Source organism: Schistocerca cancellata, chromosome 5 (genome assembly GCF_023864275.1).
Source record: "Schistocerca cancellata isolate TAMUIC-IGC-003103 chromosome 5, iqSchCanc2.1, whole genome shotgun sequence".
NCBI classification, from domain to species: Eukaryota; Metazoa; Arthropoda; class Insecta; order Orthoptera; family Acrididae; genus Schistocerca; species Schistocerca cancellata.
In genome coordinates, this window is record NC_064630.1 from 800728770 (window position 1) to 800749820 (window position 21051).

The window sequence follows — 21051 nt, forward strand, 5'->3', positions numbered from 1 at the left end:
GATCCCTTGATGCCTCAGAACATGTCCTACCAACCGATCCCTTCTTCTAGTCAAGTTGTGCCACAAATTTCTCTTCTGTCCGATTCTATTCAATATCTGCTCATTAGTTATGTGATCTACCCATCTAATCTTCAGCAGTCTTCTGTAGCATGAAATTTCAAAAGCTTCTATTTTATTCTTGTCCAAACTATTTATCGTCCATGTTTCACTTCTATACATGGCTACACTCCATACATATACTTTCAGAAACGACTTCCTGACGCTTAAATCTATACTCTGTGTTAACAAATTTCTCTTCTACAGAAACGCTTTCCTTACTGTTGCCAGTCTAAATTTTATATCCTCTCTACTTCGACCATCGTCAGTTATTTTGCTCCCCAAATAGCAAAACTCATTTACTACTTTAAGTGTCTCATTTCCTAATCTAATTCCCTCAGCATCAACCGACTTAATTTGACTACATTCCATTATCCACGTTTTGCTTTTGTTGATGTTCATCTTATATCCTCCTTTCAAGACACAGTCCATTCCATTCAGCTGCTTTTCCAGGTCCTTTGCTGTCTATGGCAGAATTACAATGTCATCGGCAAACCTCAAAATTTTTATTTCTTCTCCATGGATTTTAATACCTACCCCGAATTTTTCTTTTGTTTCCTTTACTGCTTGCTCAATATACAGATTGAATAACATCGGGGAAAGGCTACAACCCTGTCTCACTCCCTTCCCAACCACTGCTTCCCTTTCATGCCCCTCGACTCTTGTAACTGGCATCTGGTTTCTGTACAAATTGTAAATAGCATTTTGCTCCCTGTATTCTCCCCTGCCACCTTCAGAATTAGAAAGATAGTATTCCAGTCAATATTGCCAACAGCTTCCTCTAAGTCTACAAATGCTAGAAATGTAGGTTTGCCTTTCCTTAATCTATTTTATATGATAAGTCGTAGGGTCAGCACTGCCTCACGTGTTCCAACATTTCTGCGGAATCCGAACTGATTTTCGCCGAGGTCGGCTTCTACCAGTTTTTCCATTCGTCTGTAAAGAATTCGGGTTAGTATTTTGCAGCCGTGACTTATTAAACTGATAGCTCGGTAATTTTCACCTCTGTCAACACCTGCTTTTTTTAGGATTGGAATTATTATATTCTTCTTGAAGTCTAAGGGTATTTCGCCTGTCTCATACATCTTGCTCACCAGATGGTAGAGTTTATTCAGGACTGGCTCTCCCAAGGCCGTCAGTAGTTCCAATGGAACTCCCGGGGCCTTGTTTCGACTCAGGTCTTTCAGTGCTCTGTCAAACTCTTCACGCAGTATCATATTTCCCATTTCATCTTCATCTATATCCTCTTCCATTTCCATAATATTGCCCTCAAGTACATCGCCCTTGTATAGACCCTCTATATACTCCTTCCACCTTTCTGCTTTCCCTTCTTTGCTTAGAACTGGGTTTCCATCTGAGCTCTTGATATTCATACAAGTCGTTCTCTTTTCTCTCCAATGGTCTCTTTAATTTTCCTGTAGGCAGTATCTATCTTACCCCTGGTGAGACAAGCCTCTACATCCTTACATTTGTCCTCTAGCCATCCCTGTTTAGCCATTTTGCACTTCCTGTCGATCTCATTTTTGAGACGTTTGTATTCCTTTTTGCCTGCTTCATTTACTGCCTTTTTGTATTTTCTCCTTTCATCAATTAAATTCAATATTTCTTGTTACCCAAGGATTCCTACTAGCCCTCGTTCTTTTAGCTACTTGATCCTCTGCTGCCTTCACTACTTCATCCCTCAGAGCTACCCATTCTTCTTCTACTGTATTTCTTTCCCCCATTCCTGTCAATTGTTCCCTTATGCTCTCCCTAAAACTCTGTACAACCTCTGGTTTAGTCAGTTTATCCAGGTCCCATCTCCTTAAATCCCCACCTTTTTGCCGTTTCTTCAGTTTTAATCTACAGTTCATAACCAATAGACTGTGGTCAGAGTCCACATCTGCACCTGGAAATGTCTTACAATTTAAAACCTGGTTCCTAAATCTCTGTCTTACCATAATATACTCTATCTGATACCTTCTAGTATCTCCAGGATTCTTCCATGTATACAACCTTCTTTTATGATTCTTGAACCAAGAGTTAGCTATGATTAAGTTATGCTGTGCGCAAAATTCTACCTGACGGCCTCCTCATTCATTTCTTAGCCCAAATTCATATTCACCCACTATGTTTCCTTCTCTCCCTTTTCCTACTCTCGAATTCCAGTCACCCATGACTATTAAATTTTCGTCTCCCTTCACTACCTGAATAATTTCTTTTATCTCATCATACATTTCATCAATTTCTTCATCATCTGCAGAGCTATTTGGCATATAAACTTGTACTACTGTTGTAGGCATGGACTTCGTGTCTATCTTGGCCACAATCATGCGTTCACTATGCTGTTTGTAGTGGCTTACCCGCACTCCTATTTTTTTATTCATTATTAAACCTACTCCGGCCGGCCGCGGTGGTCTCGCGGTTCTAGGCGCTCAGTCCGGAATCGCGCGACTGCTACGGTCGCAGGTTCGAATCCTGCCTCGGGCATGGATGTGTGTGATGTCCTTAGGTTAGTTAGGTTTAAGTAGTTCTAAGTTCTAGGGGACTGATGACCACAGATGTTAAGTCCCATAGTGCTCAGAGCCATTTGAACCATTTTAAACCTACTCCTGCATTACCCCTATTTGATTTTGTATTTATAACCCTGTATTCACCTGACCAAAAGTCTTGTTCCTCCTGCCACCGAACTTTACTAATTTCCACTATATCCAACTTTAACCTATCCATTTCCCTTTTTAAGTTTTCTAACCTATCTGCCCGATTAAGGGATCTGACATTCCACGCTCCGATCCGTAGAACGCCAGTTTTCTTTCTCCTGATAACGACGTCCTCCTGAGTAGTCCCCGCCCGGTGATCCGAATGGGGAACTATTTTACCTCCAAAATATTTTACCCTAGAGGATGCCATCATCATTTAATCATACAGTAAAGCTGCATGCCCTCGGTAAAAATTACGGCTGTAGTTTCCCCTTGCTTTCAGCCGTTTGCAGTACCAGCACAGCAAGGCCGTTTAGGTTAGTGTTGCAAGGCCAGATCAGTCAATCATCCAGACTGTTGCCCCTGCAACTACTGAAAAGGCTGCTGCCCCTCTTCAGGAACCACACGTTTGTCTGGCCTCTCAACAGATACCCCTCCGTTGTGGTTGCACCTACGGTACGGCCATCTGTATCGCTGAAGCACGCAAGCCTCCCCACCAACGGCAAGGTCCATGGTTCATGGGGGTAGGTACACTGTAAGAAAAAAAAAAGACTAACCACGAAGTAATTGTTTGAATGGGACGAAAATAAGTAGATGTGATGTTCATGTACAGACAAACAAATGATTCCAATCTCAGACAAAACTGGATTATTTATTCAAGAGAGAAAGCTTCATAAATTGAGCAACTCAGTAACGCTTTGGCCCTCCTCTGGCCTTTATGGTTGCAGTAATTCTGATTGGCACTGATTCATAAGGTTGTTCGATGTCCTCCTGCGGGATATTGTGTCAAATTCTGACCAACTGGCCCGTTATTTCGTCAAAATTTCGAGCTTATTAGAGGGCTCTGCCATAAATGCTCCAAACGTTCTCGATTTGGGAGAGATCCGGTAACTTTGTTGGCCAAGGTAGGATTTGGCAAGGACGAAGTCAAGATGTAGAACTCTCACCATATGCGGACGGGCATTATCTTGCTGAATTGTAAGTTCAGGATAGTTTGCCATGAAAGGACAATAAATCGAGGAGTAGAATATCGTCGACATACTTTTGCTCTTAAAGTGCTGCGGTTGACGACCAAAGATGTGCTGCTATGAAAAGGAATGGTCACCCAGACCATCACTACTGGTTGACAGGCTGTATGGCAGGCGACAGTCAGATTGGTATCTTACCATCATCTGAGGTGTCTCCAGACACATCTATGGCCTCGAATCTCATTAACTGGAGCATAATTGTGTTCAGTCACAAGTCCGGCTTCTAACTGAGGCTCGATGACCAAAGAATACGTGTCTGGAGAAGCCACAGACAGCGGTGGGACACCAGCCTGACTGTCACCTAACATGCGGGTCGACAACTGGGAGTGATGGTGTGGGTTTCTCGAAGACGCCAATAGATGTTTTCACGGTATCGTTTTCCTATACGGCGGTAGGTATTTTACCACACTAATCAAAGCAGCAGCTCAATGTACCTACAATTGGGACATTCATTGCAGTTTTTGGAGATAATGCTGACTTTTCTTTCTCTGAAAGTGAGAACCTGAAAAGTTCTTTCTTGTTATTTGTCTATGTATGTTATTTGCCTAAGTATCTATCAGCAACCTCCCCTAATCGTATGTAAATTTATTATAGTGGTGCACTTTGTTACGGCATTGTGGCTGAACTACTTAGTGCTACTTTTGTATTTTGTGGATCTTACGACGTCAGGTTTGTACTTTGAGTTCTTACACGTTTATACACCTACGCTCTCAAATTTACTGATAATTTTTTCATAGATTTTGAGCACGCTCGTCTCTCGTTATTTCATGCGAGAGGGCTGAGAACCTCGCTGTTTAGTGCCCTAAACCACAAATCATCACAATCACCATCAGCATTTCGCCAAACCAACTGAGACCATCATAAAACCTACTGTGATGCTAATTTTTTTTTAATTACATGAAAAATGCCAAGGAGTACAACAGTAGGGTCTAAGCAATCCACGCTAAATTCATTAACCTATATAAATAGAAATGAGTATTTCTTTGTATATTTATCCTCAATACGTTCCTAAACCATTCATCTGATTGCGATGAGACTTTTGTGAGTTGTTCTTCGTACGCCCACGAAGGTTTCTAGCCTAGACACACCGTTCAGGACGAGGCCCGAGATAAAGACAAGTCGTAGAGCATACGTCACAGCACGTGACACTGCCGAGTGCCAACAGACGTCTTCGGCGGTTGGCGGAGTTATAATTCTCGACTGCTCGTGAAAGTGCATGTAAGCTGTCGATAGCACGCGAGAAATTGAAGACCTCTAGTGAGTATATTTTCAATTACATATTAATTCCCCGTAGCACGGAGCCGAGCGTTCGTGAAGTGTGGTGGACAACCCGACTAGTTTGACGTCACAGCTTCGTTGCAGGGTCCAACATCTCGTTGGCTTCGGTTCACGAGATATGACGTCATAAACAATGAGATGCCACTGCGCGAAAATACCCAGATTCTTGCATAAACTATTTGAGAATGGGAGCACTCAGCGACTGGCAACAAACTTTACTTAATTTATAATTTCAGACCTTTACGACAGTTTTCCTTGCTTACACCTCCCACAAAATGTTGGCAGGAGGAAAGGTTATCGCTTACTACATCTTCGCTGTACATGGCGTAAAACTGCCGCACCAGGCACGACGTTTTAATGTATTACTGCGATACTACTAAAATTATTCGCAACATCTTTGCATAGGTATACACGTATATCACTAAATGTGCTGGCAAATTTATTTCACTGTACGACACATAGTTCAAGAAATACGACATCATAAACAACCTGATGAGTGAGAAACTACCACGTCAGGCATGGTATTTTGTTGTATTACTTCTCTACTGCTAAAGCTATTCGCAAGAAATTTCGCAAACGTATTAAGAAGTATATAAAACCACGGGCGTATTCCAATGCAGCGTTGTGGCTAAATTTCAAACCAAACGATCAAGAACATTCCGAATTTTTTTTATGAAGAACAAACGATTAGAAAATGTGAATGTTCCTAATCGCATCCGAACGATTCCAACAAATATGCTACTCGAATTCAAATGCTTGCGGTTTCTAGTGCGATTCGCATTTGCAGTGATCATTAACAAGACTCAGGGACGGTCACTATAAATGTGTGGACTAAATTTGGGAAAAATCCACCCTTCTCATATGGACAACTGTACGTGCTTGCTCACGAATCGGGAAACCTACTGACCTATTCGTGTACACACCAGACGGAAAACCCAAAAACATTGCGTATGCAAAAACGCTTCAATAAACAGATTATAAAACCAAACACATGTTTTCCTCTTCCGTGGCACTGTAACGCATGCCGGGTGCAGCTAGTTACAAAATCGGCAGAAGAAAGCCAAGTAATGTAATTACCTGTAGCTATAATGCTGAAGAATGGATTTTGTGGGTGTCTGAGATACTGAAAGAGCTGTGCAAGTTTTGAATCACGCACAATTTGAAATAGCGTGTAGAAGGACAATGCGTACGAAATAATTCAATTACGCCCATTTCCATAAAAACATAATACTCCAGAATTATTTCAGAATAAAAAATGACAGTCTTGTTTGCCATATTATTTAATATCAATCACGCGTTTCACCCTTTTGAGGTAGCATGAGGTTCTTTATAGAAACAACGAAATAATCAATTAGAAATACATAGAAGAAGGGAGATGTTCCTATATTGTACGACTACACGGGTACAATCAACTAAACTAATAGAAACTTGCGTAAAAGTAGATGGGTGCCGGCCGGAGTGCCCGAGCGGTTCTAGGCGCTACAGTCTGGAACCGCGTGACCGCTGCGGTCGCAGGTTCGAATCCTGCCTCGGGCATGGATGTGGGTGGTGTCCTTAGGTTAGTTAGGTTTAAGTAGTTCTAAGTTCTAGGGGACTGATGACCTCAGCAGTTAAGTCCCATAGTGCTCAGAGCCTTTTTTTAGTAGATGGGTATATAGGCCATCCGTCACACAGCCCTATAAAATGGAAAATGGACGCAACAGTAACTGGATACGTAATCCATCCGTCATAGAAACATAAAAAATGCAAGGTGGATCTAGTTAAGAGTTAGTTAAATGAAAAGAAAACCGACAGTTTATCATTAAGAAGGTAGGAAGGTGGCGGATAAATTTCAACGACTATCGCATGTTACCTTGAGCACACCAGCTGACTGCACCACAGCAGTACAAAATAGGGCCTCGTTTACAAAATAAACACAGTATGAGCCACACGCAGCGCAAAGGTCCTTTGGCGTGTACACGGATACTACAGTGACAGATCACGATGCAAACACAGCGTTTAGTGCGACAGAAGGTGACCAGGTGGAGCTCATGACAGGCGTTAGGCACATTTACGAAATACAAAAACTACGCAAACTAATAAATTCAGATGTATATGAGAAAACCATTGCAATAATATGAAACCAAAAGTACATTAAGGTACCCCTATATAAAGCAGAAAAAATAGGTTGTAACATTATGTGATTGCCTACAATTTTAAATCATTCACTAACCGATCAGTCGCTCGGCAACAGCTATAGTTAGCAAATAACTTTGCGAGAAGCGCCGTCAGAGATACTGTAAGCTATTGACTTTGAAATCCGCTGCGCGAAAGGCGAACAAAAGAAGAACATTTTTTATACATTCTTTTGATGTACGGGATATTCCCGATGAACAGTTACTCTCTTCCGTCTCTTCTAGTTTGTGTCGGACACGCATGTCTTGCCACCGTAGTATCATTGTTTAAAAAATATTATTTTTGTGTATTGTGAAAGTGCCGTACTGCATAGCAGTAGCTATCCTGCCCGAGGCAGGATTCGAACCTGCGATCGTAGCGGTCGCGCGATTCCAGACTGGAGGGCCTAGAACCGCTCGGCCACTCTTGCCGGCGCTACGTCACAAGATCGGAATGTCGGGAGTTGCACGTCACGAGAACAAGTGATTATTCTAGACCGTAAACAAAGTATGGTTGCACACGGAACAAAATAAATGAAAACTAATACTGGTCACTTCGACCATAAATATAATAGACTGGCCCTGACGTCATTTTCGTGGCTCCAACATCTCTGGGCTAAAGTCACGTGAATGTTGGCAAAACATGGTTGTTTCGTGTTGCGCTTATGGCTGTACTCAGCGTTTTGTCGGGGGAAATGGCATTACATTTCACATGTGTTTCTATGATAATGCAGATGCGTTTACTGAAATCTGCTGAAGTGACTTTTATATGTTTTTTACACTTGAAATAGAGTATCACGTAAATTAAAGTGTTGAATGTGATGCCTGTAAAGTCAGACTCATACTACATTTTGGAAAGTATCTGTGATAATTCGGTTACAGGAGTAAGTATGATTGTTTCTCGTTCCTACTCATAGTTCCCTAAGGATGAAAACCGAAGGCAGCTTTGGATACAGGCCCTGAAACGGAAAAACTTTAAGTCATCTGCACATAGGCGCCTTTTTGTATATACAAGTGAGATTATAATAAGGTAAGAGCACCTATAGTCGACACATGAAGAGCTTTTTTTTTCTACCTTCTAACACTATTAAATAAATGTAGGTTCCAAAATTATTTTTTGAAACTTCAGAGTCTCACCTTTCATCTAAAATATCATTTTTTTTAAACTGATAGTTTAAACTTTTGTAAAAATAGTAGGAACTGAACATTTGTAGTGCACCTAAAATTGATACTCTAAAATGGAACTGCTCCTAAAGTCGACAATTTTGGGACCTATAGTTGACATAATTCCCATATCCCATTTTCTTTTATAAGTGACTAGAGCTCAAATCCAATATTTAAAGTTTTGACACGAGCCCACTCTTACTGTTTAAAAGAATTTTAACGACATTTTACTTTAACTGATAGTTTATAGTAATTTAGTCCCACTGCCCACCAGAGGGGCCTTCGATATATTTTTTAGATTTTATAAATGGTACTGTGAACAAATCCAGGTCAAATGTAGTTCTGACATAATTTTTCGCAAATAAAAAAGTAATTTTTGTTGGAAGCGTTTGGCAGTCAATTGAGAAATGTGGGTAAAATACGATACAAACAGAGGATGGCAGACCGCTCATTTGAAATCCCGCCACGTTTTGCCAACAGTCACGTGGTTTATGTTGGAGCCACACCAGCCCTATAGCTTCTGCACAGCAAGGCCAGTCTACTAGTATCTATGGTCGAAGACTGGTCAGCTGCGTGAACAGGCAGCGGACATTTAAAAACAACTGATACACAACAACAGGATTTAAGCAATCGTTAAAAAAATGACCAATCTACTAAATGCAATCAACTGGATTTGAAGCAAATTTTCTACTGCAACTACTAAAGATCGTCACAAATTGATTAATGACCGCTGAAACTACGGCAGCTTGGCTTCGGCTGACAGAATTTTAACATACGTTGCTGATGACTGCCTTCGGCGATGCAACTAGATTTTCCCAGAAATTCTGTTCCAAAAAATCTCTTTTCCGCAAATTTCTCTGATTGCCTTATCTCGTATGTTTGCTCGATGAAAATTTTATTGGATGGTGTTTGATGCATGTAACAAATCAAAAGCACAAGATTAGCTACTATTCTTTAAGAACATTTCCACAATGTGTATCTTAATAAAAAAAAAAATTATTCCTTTGAGCAGTACACGAGTTTTTTAATTCGTTTCCCTGTTCAGAGAGACTTTTTTGCATTAACATACAGCTATAATCGGCGGTGGAGATATATATATATATATATATATATATTACGCCAACAGACATAACTAGTTATTGTAGTGGTTTTGAATACCTTTACTGGTCTAGATTTTTACGCCGACTGTGTGAATCGTTTGATCAGTCGGAAGTTGCTTTGCAGAGGAGGGTAAATGACTATTGAAAATATAATTGTTTTTGGATAGCTCAATGTGAATTTACTAAGGGACTGAAGTTTATCATGCATTTACCAGTAGGATAAGGTGCGGAGAAAGTATTTCGCCGTGTGCAATTTCTGTCGATTTCGACGAAACGATTTGTGACTGTGAACCACCAAACTTTGAAGAAACGTAAAAGAAAATTAAATACGCATGGTCATGAAGTAGTTTCACGTCGCACAATATAGCTTCTGAACCATTGAACCATTTTTGTGACGTAGCAGTGACAACCGACTCGCTACCACTAAATTACATCTCTATCTATAGCCGACGGCCGTAGCTCAAACGAACTTCATTGACTTACTGTTTGTAAATAATTGAGCTATGGCAGACGATAAATGTCATCGCTAGATTCAAATGAACAGAATGAAACGAGTGAAATTTTGCGCCACTTACGGTCTCGCAGGATAATTAGTAGGACTGAGACACCAATGGAAACAACTGTAGAAAGTGAAGTAGGAAATATTTTAGACTTTGATTCAAATGACTCTGAGCATTATGGGAATTAATATCTGAGGTCATCAGTCCCCTAGAACTTAGAATTACGTGAACCTAACTAACCTAAGGACATCACACACATCCATGCCCAAGGCAGGATTCGAACCTGCGACCGTAGCGGTTCTGCGGTTCCAGACTGAAGCGCCTAGAACCGCTCGGCCACACCGGCTGGCATGGACTTTGGTGCCTCACACCATAATGTTACTGAACTAGACAATGTCAGCACAGTTTCTGCCACTAGTAGACGTAGCCATATACCGGTTACAAGGGAGGTAGGTGAAAGTAATTCAGGGGTAATGACATCTGACGCTGTATTCAAACATCTACTGAATCAAATAAGTCAAATGATGCAGGACGGAAATCGCCAAATGAAAGAGGAAAATCGCCAAATGGTGAATTCCATTAAAAATGATTTAAAAGAAGAAAATCGCCAAATGGTGAATTCCATTCGAAAGGATTTCATAGATGAAAATCGTCAAATGAAACAAGATTTGATGGATGAAAATAGAGAAATGTCAGGTTTGCTTGAAGATAAACTTCCCACAGCAAGCGAAGAAATAAAAGCTGTTAGAGAAGACGTAGCCAACGAAGTAACAAATCAAGTTAAGGATGCAGTTTCTCAAATGCGAAGTGGAATAATTTCCGAACTGAATGACACTTTAGTTACCATCGAAGGGAGACAGCTGACCTGACATCCGAGACATTACCAAGAATCTTGACTCCTCTGCAATCACGGTTAATCATAGATTAGACAGATTAACTACGCAGGTGGAAAAACTAACTGAGGGAATGTCAAATTTGACTCTGGAAACTGAAACAAAAGTAAAAGAGATAGTCATGAGAGAGAATTTAGAGAAAAGTACGAGAACTAGATTGCTGGAAAGGACAAATCTGTCGAAATAAAATTAACAAGGACCTAGCAGAGACTGTGAAAGCAACCACTCTTAGTATCTTGGCAGCTCCTGGAAGCTCCGAAGAAACAGTAATGTCTGAACTCGGTAGCATTAGGCGTACCCTTCAGCAATAAATACCAAATTGGAAGCAAGAGGTAACGGAACAACTAAATAACTTGAAGGCATAAATGAGTAGTAGTTCCCGAAGATAGAGACCGAATTATCCTACCTCTTTAGCCTCAGAGGAAGAAGATGAATCATTTCGGCAATTCCTAATACCTGCTGTATCTTATGAACACACTTCACCACCACATATTTCAGTTAGTCACCGAAACCAAGAATCTCAGTAGTACAAATGATGAAGGAAGAAAGCATGATAAAACATCGTGTTTTTCAAACCTCGGACCCGGGAAAACTAAATATACACCCAATTATTTTTCTTCGTGGATTCTCTTGCATTTTTCCAAATTAATGGACCGATAGACAGCGTATCCAATTTGTTACCGGATATATAGGTGGCGAATCGGAAATGGGGAACCGAAATGGTTGATAAGTGTCAAACACATGAGGAGTTTTAGCACTGTTTCTTCAGCAACTTTTGGAGTGAAGGTGTTCAGAAGCGCCTTCGTAAAGAGGTTTATAACGCGGAACAAAAAATGGTTCAAATGGCTCTGAGCACTATGGGACTTAATATCTGTGGTCATCAGTCCCCTAGAACTTAGAACTACTTAAACCTAACTAACCTAAGGACATTACACACATCCATGTCCGAGGCAGGATTCGAACCTGCGACCGTAGCGGTCACGCGGTTCCAGACTGAAGCGACTGGAACCGCACGGCCACACCGGCCGGCAACACGGAACAATTTGATCCCTGGAATAGTAGCCTGAGAAAGTACTTCGAAAAATATCTTGGCAAAATCCGGTATTGGGATACCCCTATTAATAGTAAAGACGTAATTATGATCCTCAAGTCAAAAATTACTCATATCAGTTCGTGAAAAGCTGATAGCTATACCAGATGACGATCCAGATACCTTTCTATCGATATCAGATTATCTAGACCTGATCTACTAGGACATGAGAGCTAAGAAACCGCGGAACAAATGGTTCAAATGGTTCAAATGGCTCTGAGCACTATGCGACTTAACATCTGAGGTCATCAGTCGCCTAGAACTTAGAACTAATTAAATCTAACTAACCTAAGGACGAGGTGCCGCACCAAACTTTCTGTCAGAAGACATACCCCACACTGTATGCAAGAAGGAAAACAGGTCGCAATGAAATTAAGAAGATGCTGAGCTGAAAAGTCATAGAGTATTCTAATTCGCCATATAGTAGCCCCCTGCTGACGATTTTGAAACAGGATAACACAGTACGACTCGTACTTGAAACACATAAATAAAATTATTGTACCAGTATGAACGAGAAATGAAGCGATTGAAGAACACCTGCAGGGATTTTATGCAATTAAATATTTGAGTAGCAATGATTTGAAGATGGCATAATGGCAAGTGAGACTAAATCCTAACTCACGAAAGTATACGGCATTTATCTTCGCCGGCAGATCTTACCAACTTTGGGTCATGCCTTTTGGATTGAATGTTAGTTCTGGAGTCATCTCTGCCCTAGATCATGTTCTCGGTCCGGATCTTCTTGATGAAGTCACTCTCTACGTTGATGATCTTTTAATTGCTACTAAAATCTGGGAAGGCCACGTGTAACTAATACAGAAAGTGTTTCACTGATTCCTGGAATACGGAGTCACTGCCAACTTGCAAAAGTCACACTCTGGCCGAGCCGAAATCAAATTCTTAGGACACGTCATTTCATCTGACGAAATAAGTTCTGATCCGGTTAAGTTAAGCGCAATTAAAAATAAAATCAAAGTTCATTCTGATCATCAGGCTCTTAGTTTTCTTCTGACATGTAAACTTCTACATCCTCGCTTAACGAGGTGGTGTCTTTTTTTTGCAAGAATATGATTTGGAAATAATCTATATAAAAGGCAAAGATAACATTATTGCAGATGCTCTATCTCGCATGCCTGAAGGCTCTTCTGACAGTACTGAACTTCTGGAACACATGTCAAATTACAGAATTCTTTTGATGAAGGATCCAATACATCGCAAATATTTTCTTGATCTTTGTAACCAGATTGTTCAATTGCAGGAAACTGATCAAAAGTGGAGAGGTGTCAAACAGATCCTCGAAACGAATTGGCTAGTATGCATTCCGCAGGAATATGTAGAACACTTACTCTGGTAAACACACATTTCATGGGGACACTTTGGTCCAGAAAAGAGTACGCGTAAAATTGCAAAGTATTGCTACATCCCCAATCTTCATAGGAAAATTCACAAGCTCTTGAAACACTGTGTCATTTGTCAAAAGGCAAAACCTTTTAATCTTTGGAATATACTGCCTCTGAATCCTATCATCACAGAGAAACCTAGAACAATCCTAGGCATAGATTTGGCAGGAGCACTCCTACGAGGTCGTGGAGGACTAAGGTATCCTGTAGCTGTCGTCAATCTATTTACCAAACATTTGAGATTGTACGCTATGAGATCTGCAAACACTCAGCCAATCATCAGTCGTTTGGAACGTGACTACTTCCCTAGATTCGGAAGACCTGAATCAATTCTCTCAGACAATGGGTCTAACTTTGTTTGCAAAAGATGGAGACTTTTCCTTGCTCGTCATCAAATTAGGCAAATCTTTATCCCAAAATTAAGGCCCCAGTCGAACCCGACTGGACGAGTCTGCAAGGAGTTTAATCGTTTCATTCGTACGTATGTACCAAATCAGCAGACTCGCCGGGCTGACTTTGTGTCACCTTTCGAGGAAATTGTGAATAATCTACCGCATCTGTCTACTGGTTTCACTCTGAGTGAGTTGATGTCTTCTGACCAAGAGAAAAATGAATGGATCAATTCAATTCCTAAGTGTAACAACACAAGCGCTAGTTTAGACGCCATAATAAGACAAGCTCTAACAACATTGACCAACCAAGCCAATTTACACAAGAAGGCATATGACAAACATATTAACAAGGTGTTAACTTATGAAGTAGGTGAAAAGGTCTTGCTATGAACGCGCCTTAAACCATCGTTTGCTCTCACGCAAAAATCGAAAATGGCGCAGTCTTTCTGAGGGACCTTAGGAGATCCTTCGTATACCGCACACAGGTTGTTATCTGATTTCTGAACCCGCAAATGGAAAAATAAAAGGATTATACTATCACTCTGATCTTAAAAAGCATCGTGCTGCAAAATAAGTCAAGAGAAAGCTTTATAATGGCAAGAGAAGGTTAGCTGCAGGTAACTATGTGAAAATTGACCTGACTTCGTTAAAAATGCTTAGAATAAACTACACGACAGTGAGCCTGTCTTGCTATATAGCAGAGAATTTAACGTATGTCATGTTGAGCCAAAATTTATGTACAGACAAGCTGATGAAATATTCTTGTTTAACAAAGAAAGTGATCAACTCCGAGAAATCTAGTTTTAAGATTTAGTTTTAAGAATATAATATGTATGAGAGAAAAATGAAATATAAAGCGAAGGATGTGCCTAACAAACCGGCTTCTGCGATATGAAATGGTAAAGAAATGAAAATAAAACGTAGTATGTAAGAAATTTTTTTTAAGTTCAAGGAACAATGACCGAAAAAGGAAATTTATTTTCGTGAAGGACGAAGGTCGCTTGACAGTTAATGGTTCACCACTAAAAAGGAAAATAAGTACCTAGTTTCTAAGTCAGCAATGTCTAGATTAAGTTCTAATGTACATAGAAGTCTGGAAAAAGTTCATTTCTGCATTAAAATAACATAATGCTTACGAAGCATGTGAGTTACTTGTAAGTACCAACATGACAACGAAAGCGCTATCCTTGAGCTACATAAACAGAGTAGCATTAATTGTAATTGCAATACGCAGATCAGATACATTTAAAGCGACGAGTGAAATAAAATACCAAGCATAAGAGAGTAAGTGACAAGGAGGAAACAATGGTGACTAAAGGTCATATATAGAGGTCAATGCAACGGAACGCAAGCAGGCGTCAAAGCGAGAATAAGATGGCAATGAAACCGCTAGTAAAACGAAGCAGGTAGTTCTTAATTACAGTGCGTACGCAGACGTATGACAGAAAGAAAGATTAATTTCTAAGTCATAAGGAACAAGGAGTTGTTTGCTATGTTTCGTCTTCTATGTACTATTATATCTATGTCTTTCTTCTGAATTTGTGTAAATATCCTAATCCGCCTAAACCCGTCCCGTAAACTTGACGTCACAGATTGAGAAATGCGGTTGACGTGGAAGTCTGGTTTGGCAAACGATTCTCAAAAGGAAACGCGTGAACGAAACCGAGAAAAGCTAGTTTTGAAATGTCTTTACTATTTCTTTTAATGTCAATCCGAGACGCGAACTACGATCGCGATAAGGAATTTGAATATCTTCTTGAATAGTGTTTTGTTCTCATGTGAGAGGGCGATCAAGGGTGACTTGATTGATCCTCGCATCTAGTAAAAAGGAAATTTTTGTCGAAATGACAGTGATAACTTAAATGAAGCTAATGGATAGAAAGAACGTTTCAAATGAATCCAAAAACAAAAAAAAAATGCTAACATTCTGAGAAACTAATGTATTGTGGCTGTGAATTGGAAGCGTAATTAGTCTTAGAGAAAGATAATGGATAGTATAAAGCGAAATGCTAAGGTGGTTACCGAAAAAGCAACAGAAATTGAAATGGACATGATAATCGAAGCTCTCAATCAGCAAGCTTCAAATTGGGACAAATTAATTGATCACAAACTGTCAAAAAAAAAAAAGTGTACATAATAGTGTATAAGTGAAGGCTGAAAATGCTGTGGGAGTCAGCCACAGACATGAAGCAATGCGCCGTTGTTATAAATAAGTGATAATTTCATTTACGATGAAAATAATAGGTGTTAAACGTGCAGATATGCCGACGGACAGTGATACTCCGGTTGTGTAACCGAAGGCGGTGATGTGCAGTGCAGTGCAGTGCACCGCAAACCAAGTGGAAGTGTTAGCTGCTTTGTAAAGTGCGAGCGCTAGCCTACCTTAAAATCTTCAAAATCGGCTGGAAAATGTGGAGACAGGGATGGTTTCAATTGAGTCTCTGTCCCCGGTAATCGTCGTCCCTGCGCACCAGCTCAGCAAACCACAAAACACCATAACACCATCGAAGCAACGTGTTCACTGAACCGTGCGCGGGAAGGCTGAAATACCGCATGGCGGCTAGTGAGCGCCTGGATTTGTGATTCGGCACTAACAATCAGCCTGTGCCAATGCCCACTGACGCAACAAACGCGTTAAATTTTAAGTGGTGTAGCAGCACAGCACTCTCGCTGTAGTTCAACGAAATGGACTTTCCTTGAAAGCCGCTCCCAAAATAAAGGACTCTTATATGGATTCACAACATAAGAAAATGTAGTCCCGTGAATAAAATGCGAACAGCCAAACCAGACGCGAACAGTGACAGTCAGATTCCTATGAATCCCAAGTCCTACAATTAGATTTAAGCTTAGTTCTTAGACTAATAGGTATTTATATTTTTTGTCACATGTAACGTGTGTACCTAACGTGCGAGCGAGACTGATTTAAAGTTCTCTTCTCGGAAAACGCAAAGTAGCAATCCAACTTCTCAAGGAATAAGCTTCATCTGGAGAAGAATCAATTTTAACTTACCTGTCAAATACACAAATAATGAAAGCATAAAAATCATGACAACTAGTGAGCAATGGTAAATGGACACGTGTAAGAAAGTGGGTGATCGGGAAACGACTGATTGTAACATAGACGGCATGCTGCAGAGGCACCAGTAGCTCTGCACAGAGTGAATGTAGTCGTGTGGAGTCATGATGTGGTCAGCCAACAGGAAAATGGCTGGCAACATTGAACCCTGCTTACAGCAATAGAAGGTTGGCAGTGGCATCTTCACGTCCCTTTGATGATGGATGATGGTCTGCTCCCTGGACCCACTAGTTACTCCCTGTACCCACTAGTTAGGCCACGAGAAGCCCCAGTGGATAATGGTGCCTCAGATGGCAGCCCTGTGGCTCATGACAGCAATGTTCCCCCAGTGGGAGTCATTGCTCCACCAAAGACTGTATATGGTTGGCTGAGCAAGAGACAGGCCATTACAGGTCCAACCTTCAGACTGAAAGGCTGAAAACAGAGCAGATTCCCATCCAGAACAGAAGTAATATTTATACAGGAATTATCGACCCAGCCCAGTTTGACACAGGTAGCATTAAGTATCTATAATGAGAGAATGTGTATGGTGTACCTTGCATTGCGTTAGGAATAACTTACAGAGTAGAGTGTTAAGTAACTAAATATCATTACTTTCATATAAGTTATATGAAGTAAGCAACACACAGAGGAAAGTTATCTGGAGCCATGAATGCTAAGTGATCCATGTTGAGGTGACGTTTGGAGTGACATATCATGGCAACGGTGACAGTACATCGTGATATAGTTAATATGTTTTAAATACTGTATGCAAACCATGGAGGGTTTTGTATGTGTAAGTGACTCAGTAGGTATTGGGTGAAGTTTAGTGCTTGCTCTGATGCATCGTTGAGACTTAATACCACAGTTTCTTGTGGTGGACTCTTTATGGCAGACTTCTTCACCACGCCAAGCAATGAATCATCTGCACATGTAGGTTGAATTTAAGGAAGGTAGAACGCTGAAAGCTGAATCATCTGTTGCGCTGCTGAAAGAATGTACTGTATGTAAACGAACCAAAGTTGCTGAAGTAGTTTTTTGGAAAACGTTTTACTTGTAGCGTAAAAATAAAACACTACTTACGAGTACTTCTATGCAGGTTGATGTAGACAAAGTGTTTCCGTGTGGACAGAGAGAAAAGAGGGGCTACTGAATTGGCAAATAAATTATTAATTTTTTAACTTAATTTCAAGAAAATCGTATGTTATTTCTTTTAGATGAAGAGAGATGCATAGGTACTGGTATACTTGCAGAAGTACCAAAATCGCCTTACTTGGCAAAACACCTACGTCCTGCATAGCAATCTAATTTTTAAGCTGCTCTACCCAGTCTCTGTATAGCGACAAAAGCTTTCGCCTACAATCAGTGGTTGGTGACGAAGTATTCTCTATTTATATCATATAGGTGACTGTAATAGAACAGTTTCTCAGACATTAATTTCTGTGGATAAGATTTTTAAATATCTGTCCTTCAATAATTTTCTCCTCCTTTCGTGCTCACTGACATGCATAAATAAAATTGTACTTCCTTTATATAAACAAATTACTAAGGTAAACATCACGTAACTTACCCATGCTGACTAATCAGAACGGCTGATTTATATGCATGATTCAGTCAAAAAATTGGTGCTCGGAAAGTCTGTATTGACAATGGAGAAGTAAAACTGATTCATGTCCTACATATAAACACGACAGCGGAAATCACTTCCCGAAAATCGATTTTCGTCTTCGTCTGTTGCTTTTGATTAGTTTGGCGACGCTGATGGTAGCCATTTATCAGGCAACCCGGACAGGATGTTCCAGCAACACAGCTGACTCAGAACTGTAAGATGAATCATGTAAATAACGTCTGTCGTGAGAAATTTTACTGACAACATTTCTATTGTTTGCATCCAAGGATTTTAATAGTTAATTTCTCCTCTCCTGCGCACTTTCTGAATCCATTATTCATGGTTCTGGCGCCATAGGTAGGCAGACCTGGTCGCACCTCTCATACATCTGAATGAATGTCAAGGTGATTCAGTTGTTTGCTGTGATGACTTAATTGTTTAAAACCAAGATGTATTTAGAGATCTCCTGCGCACTTTCTGAATCCATTGTTCATGGTTCTGGCGCCATAGGTAGGCAGACCTGGTCGCACCTCTCAGAAGTAGTTGAAACTAGTACAAATCTTTTCTCTTTCCGCCTCACGATCATGTTCCTTGTCGATTCTCTTTAATTCCACAGGTTAACTCAAGTACTCGAAAAAAATTATACCCTCCTCTTAGCTTGCGACTATTCTTGATCAGAAAACTGTTTCTCAAAGCTCTTTTAACCACAGAACATCAATAAGTAGGGCCAATCGTGTAATGCGAGTAAAAGTGAATCTGTTGCTCCAGTGCAGTTCATCTACGTGACTATGTCAACCATCGTAAATGATACAAAGTGGCTTGTGTAGATCTGCACTGTCGGGCAACTTACTTCAAAGGGTATTTCAAACTTAGGCTGTGCATACATTATCACCAAGAGCAAGAAGGACTTTTGGCTCAGGAAGTTGCCTGCTGAATAACTGTACACCACAGCAATAACATTTGAATATCAGCTGCTATCATGAGGCATATAACACTGAAGATACAGTTTGTTGCATTCGCCCATCGCCAGTAATATCACCTGAAGATAAGGTACTTCAAATTATGGCTTGTACATACACTGAGTAGAATGCAAAGGAAATTTTTGGAGTAAGCTGGGAAGACAGACAGCTGTAGCATGGAATTTACTCAATCGAATACCCTGTAGCATCTGCTAACATTAACCCAAATAACATGCCTTGGGCCACTTAACCTTGCAGTGTGTCGTCAGAGAAGCTCTCTTCAAACACCGAAAAATTCGATCTAAACCTGGAGCAGTCTTGAGCAGCAACGTCTCAACCACTTTGCAGACAGCATCCCAAGGACTAGTCGAGGGGTTTAGAATGCCCAGGACTGAACAAAATGATTTCACTGGTACCCACCAGCAGATTTTTATTTCATGGATGTGTAATTTCTATCAGGATGCTTTTAGTTTGGTTATTGTTTTAGTTTTATTAGACAATTAATTTTTTAGTTTGTTTAATAAGACCTACTCTTTCGTTCCCTGCTCACCTTGCATTTAAGTATTTACTTTAGCGATATATAGAAGCTGCAGAAAATAAAAGTCTGAGTCTGTATTGAAACTGCAGTCCTCCTAGATATGAGTCCAGATGCAGTGAGCTTACATCCTTGTCATCCCTCTCTGGGTTACAATGGACACGTTGATGACTAGTCATCAAATGGTTATGCACTAAAATTAACCAAAATGTGCATGTATTTATGCAATATAAATGCTACAGATATGTACTAAAATTCCAGACGTATATGCACTAAAGCGTGTGAAATAGGCGCAAGTGCACACAAAAAAGACAGAATCCACACAAAATATGAACTCTTAAGAGACCCAGACATGTATTAGCAATTTCCAATGTCTACAAAACATTTTTCCGAATTCTCTGACTTCAATAACTTTCTCTCGTCTACCAAAACATTTTCTATGTTTTGAAAAGTTATTCAGCTTCATATGACATTAGATGGCAAAGCTATATTCCAGAACAAATCTCCAAATGTTTCTTTGATTTCCCTGCAAGCAAGGAGCTAGCATCACAAATAAAACATAAAACATATTTCTTGAGTCCATCACATGTATTTTAACAGGAACTGTGTCTCAAAAATTACTATCAATGCATGAGGTAGAGGCATAGTTTACTGTAACGATAGATTAAGAAGAGTGTAGTTCACTCCTCACATCGATGAATTTCAGAGGAATTTTCTATAACTTCTTTTGGCTGTGGACTGACTTGCGTCATAGGTATAAAGTTAAATTTAATGATTAGATGACTTTAGCTTTGTATAATCTGACTTAGCTGCTTAAACATTTCACAGCAGGATGAAAAATGTAAATTAGTAATACTTCACCAGTGCTCAAAGTTGTACAAATCACTTTCAAGCAATATGCCCCATCTTGTTAAATGATGTTTGAATGGATAGCACATTTTCTTGTAAGAGCTCCATGAAAAGATTTGCTGCAGAAGGAGGTTTTACATGGCAGCTGACACAATTATAAATTCTTCTAAATTTCTTGCAAAAATACCATCTTTTCTCGAAAGTTTAATTTACAATCATTTTTCAAACTTCTAAAATCTCCAAAAATGAACATGAAAGATAAGTAAACACTC

At 40.1% G+C, this 21051-nt stretch overlaps 1 protein-coding gene across 1 annotated transcript in view; it reads right to left on the reverse strand.

The window, feature by feature from the left end:
* The window catches only part of LOC126188809 (atrial natriuretic peptide receptor 1), a 783072-nt gene that overhangs the window by 444683 nt on the left and 317338 nt on the right, over positions 1-21051 (reverse strand). The gene's annotated exons all lie outside the window — the stretch shown is intronic.